Source organism: Leucopleurus acutus (assembly GCF_964270905.1).
Source record: "Leucopleurus acutus genome assembly, chromosome: 19".
Taxonomy (NCBI): Eukaryota; Metazoa; Chordata; class Mammalia; order Artiodactyla; family Delphinidae; genus Leucopleurus; species Leucopleurus acutus.
This window is the reverse complement of record NC_139161.1, coordinates 37,634,755-37,639,003: the sequence shown is the minus strand read 5'-3', so window position 1 is coordinate 37,639,003 and position 4,249 is coordinate 37,634,755. Positions and strand designations below refer to the sequence as shown.

At 52.3% G+C, this 4,249-nt stretch overlaps 1 pseudogene across 1 annotated transcript; it reads right to left on the bottom strand.

Moving 5' to 3' along the window:
• LOC309976122 (spermatid maturation protein 1-like) lies at nucleotides 1-2,109 on the bottom strand (annotated as a pseudogene). The gene is made up of 2 exons: nucleotides 1,953-2,109; nucleotides 1-1,485 (listed from the first exon to the last, which is right to left on the bottom strand). The product of its transcript is annotated as a spermatid maturation protein 1-like (transcript).
• Between the last annotated feature and the right edge of the window lie 2,140 nt (nucleotides 2,110-4,249).

Below are 4,249 nucleotides of genomic sequence, written 5' to 3'. Positions count from 1 at the left end.
CTGGGTGAGATATGGGCGTTTAAAGAAACGTCTATCTCGAGTAGAACCTAAGCTCTTCTGGGTGCTAGAATCTTGGGTAATGACTGGATTCTTCTGAAAGTCAGAGTCGTGGGAAAGGCTTGGATTCTTGCAGAGGTAAGGGTCTTGGGTAAGGCCTGGAAGCTTGTGGAGGCCTGGATCTTGAGCAAGGCCCGGGTTCTTGGGGAGGCCTGGGTCTCGGGCAAGGCCTGAGTTCTTGTGGAGGCAGTCCTGGGATCATTGCTGGGGTTCATTGCTGGGGTCTGTGAAAGTGGTACCTGTTGAACCTCAAGTCATTTTGTTTGCACAATGAACATCTCAACAGATATAGAGGAATATAGACCTCACCTTCCATACCAGATGGGTTCCTGGAATGTGAGCAGATAGGCCTTTTATGAATCACCCTGCTTCTCTGTTCATTTTCATTTGACTAACGTTATTGATCATTTTAAGCTGATTCCATTAAGTGGGTCTATATTGAGCACCTGCTGTGTGTTTGGAGTCTTGATGGAAAATGCCCACTGGCTATTTCTCTTTCTTTCTCTCTTTTTTTTTCTTTTTGGCCATGCAGTGTGGTTTGCAGGATCTTAGTTCCCCGACCAGGGATTGAACTGGGGCCGTCAGCAATGAAAGCGTGTAGTCCTAATCACTGGACATCCTGGGAATTCCCTGTGGCTGTGTGGGCCCTGGCACCCCCCAAACCACCACAAACCACCTCCTCTCTTCTTTTTATTCTTCTCCCAGTCACCTCTCTGTCAGGGAACAGTATACCTAGGCCTTTCCCGTCCCCTCAGCCGTGCTGGATCCAGAGACCGGGGGGTAACAGTGGGACAGGGCCTCCACCTCCCTGGTCAGCTCCCACAGCTGCCACCTCACGTCTCTGGCATTATAGGCTATGCGCCCTGAGGAGTGGCGCTGGGGGATGTCTGCGACGTGGGCTGGGCCCAGGATGTGTGGCTGGGCTGGCGAGCACTGCTCCTGTTCTGCTTGGGGCACCCCCCAACCGTTCTTGTGGCTCAGGGCCTGAGGGCTGTGGGGCGGGGGTTCACAGGGTACGCGTAGGCCTGTAGGCCCAGCTCTGACTGCCTCTCTTTTGAGCGGCCTTCCCTCTACAGTTTGCTGGAAGCGGATGGTCTGGGTAGGTGGCTCCACAGCATCCTGGGCCCAGGGAGTCCAGAACCCCTGGGTGGACTGAAAGCCTTCCCAGTCCTTGGGGCAATTCCAGTTGTGGGGGCAGATTGTTGTGTGCTGACGTGGGGGCTTCTCGTCATTGCTGTCAGTTGTCAGGGGCCCAGGCTACGGGGCGGTGGGCGCGGCGTGCTGAAGAGTCGGGACGGCGATGGCGGCGAGTGGGTGGGGGGGACACGATCATTTTCACAGGGTCCATGGTGCACCGAAGGCAGACTGCAGGGGCGCTCTGCTTCGGGGGCTGGGTCTGCTTCCCAGGTGAGCATAACTTAGAAGCTTCTGTGGATCGGGGACAGGTGAGAGGCTGGTGGGGAGCCTGGCTCCTCCAGGGATGGAGAGGCAGGTTGCAGGAAGAGAAGCTGCATAGTTATGGTGTCTGAGCAGGGAGAGCGTGAGGGGAAGGGGTCCACTTAAGGTCAGGGCTAGAACACCCCAACCTCCCCATCCTCCACTTACCTTTCTCACAAATAACACGAAACACTTGGTGTAAGAAGCCATGGAGTCTGCGCCAGAGCTAGGTGGGGGAGGACACAGTGACTGAGTGGCCGTGGCCATGGGGGTCCCTAGGGCCCCAACCTACTGTGCCCACAGTACTACCAGCCGCCTTCCTGTCCCAGAGGCTCCTGGGGGTAAGCGGGTCACAACGATGTGGGGCTCTCCCTCACAGTGTGCCAAGAGGGAGAGTCCTGGGCCTGTGTTTGACCCTCCAGCCTGGGCCAGGGCTTAGCAGAGGCCAAACCCTTCACCTTGCATGTCTCTCCTGTAGCCAGCCACCTGCACCAGCCCATAGGCCCTCTGGCCTGTTTGGTGTCTGTCCCCATCAGCCCCTGCCTGGTCCTCTACACCAGGCTCTGACCTCTGCACAAACACTGGTCCTGATCTTAACTCCCCGAACAACCCCATTACCAATGACCACCTCACCCCAGCACTCACTCCCCCTTTCTCTCTGACCTCAGAGCTGTTCACTGGAAAGGGCTGTGGGCTCGGACCCCCTCCTCCTCCCTCACTGGCAGAGTCACTTCTCCAGGGTTTGTCTCTTCAGAGCCCCACCCCTACCTCCCAACATAACAGCAGGCAAAACCAACAGTTAAACTTTTATATTTACAATATTCCATCCTGGAGTCCCTGCGCCGTGACAAAGTCATGATGCAATCAAAGGCAGGACTGCAAAGCAGCACTGTGCCAGGACGGTGGACTACATCTCTATTGATTTGTTTGGTTGTGTTAAGCTTATCTATGGAAACAGCACAAGGGGGATTTGCGCCCAGGGTTAGGAAGATGAGAAAAACTACTACCCCCCCTACTATTGTTATTACAAAATGGAAAATACCTATTTTGGCCCCAGGAAACTGGGAATGCAATACACAAATGGAAATATAGGGATGTTCCTATGGAAAACACCCCCAATTGAACAACAGTGGCCCTACGAAGGGGTTGTTGTTGATTTTGCTTTCATATGGGTCCACTATAAAGAAAGGTTAATACTCTGGCAACAATTGCCAGGTGATAAACAGGAGCGTAGGAGGTATTGTAAGTGCTACTAGTGGAGTCAGGTGCACAGGAACTGTAGGATATATTGTAAATATTTTTAAGGCACTATTCAAAAAACTTGCCCATGCATTTAAGAACAAAAAGTGTCATGAAGAACCTAGGGTTAAGAGAGGAATAAAGACACAGACCTACTGGAGAACGGACTTGAGGATATGGGGAGAGGGAAGAGTGAGCTGTGACAAAGCGAGAGAGAGGCACGGACATATATACACTACCAAACGTAAGGTAGATGGCTAGTGGGAAGCAGCCGCATAGCACAGGGAGATCAGCTCGGTGCTTTGTGACCGCCTGGAGGGGTGGGAGGGAGGGACACGCAAGAGGGAAGAGATATGGGAACATATGTATATGTATAACTGATTCACTTTGTTATAAAGCAGAAACTAACACACCATTGTAAAGCAATTATACCCCAATAAAGATGTTTAAAAAAAAAAATTGCCCATGCAGAAAGAACACGAAGATTGCACTTCTGTATTAAAGACCCTACATAATAGCTTGACTTAACTATTAGAAAATAACCTGCAACTAATGAGAACTTGGGGAATTATCTTGTTAGTACATCTAGAAACTGGGGACATTTTCAGAAAACTGACAAAAATATTTTGAGGTTAGAACATGTTGAGATGTTTTGATTTTGTACATGATATGAAACCTGCCTATATATAAATACCTGCTCTGAAAAATAAATTTGTGCTTGACGTGCTGACATCTACAAAGGGTGTCAGGTCTTGTTTCCTTCGCCGACGCCGTCCATCCCTCAGGTTTACCTGGACTCGTTGGAGCTGGACTCCGACAATTTACAATATTCTCTTCATCTTTTGCCAGGTTTAAAAATGTGTACAGAGCCGCGAAGGGTTGGGGTGGGGACAAGGGATTGTCAAGGAATTGTTCTGGGGACAGGGGCTGGGCATTGGAGTCCGTGGCTGAATCATGGGGTCCCCCAGCCCCCCTCCCATGCCCCAGTTTGGGGGGCATCTGTCTACAGGGTTCAGGGCCCAGGTCCCTAGCATTTAGAAGGCAGGGCTGTTTGGAAAGGAGCTAGACCAGGCAGGGGAAGGGGTAGGAAAAGAACTAAGTTTCCATGGGTGGAGGTGGGGGCAGAGGGACAGGCAGGAGGCAAAGTTCTGGGGAGCCAAGACCAGGGATTTGGGGGTCAGTGGAAGACAGCACTCCACCCCCTATTCAAATTTGGCACTAATGAACCCACAAAATGCCAGCAGACGAGGATCGGCTCCTTCTCGGCTGGTGTCCCTTGAAACGCTTCCCGACATTGCTCCCTTCCCCAGAGGCCCAGACCGTTTCTCTTTGGGCAGTCGCCTTACACACATCCTCTCAGATCAAATTCTTCCTGCTGGTGTCTGCCCAAGCGCTGTCCCCCACTGCCCCCTCCATCTGTTCCTCAGTGCAGCTGACCCCGCTGTCTCCCCCAACCTGTCCGGGGAAGCCTTTCTCCCCTGCTCTCCTCCCCTCCCCCCTCCACTGCTCCTTTCCT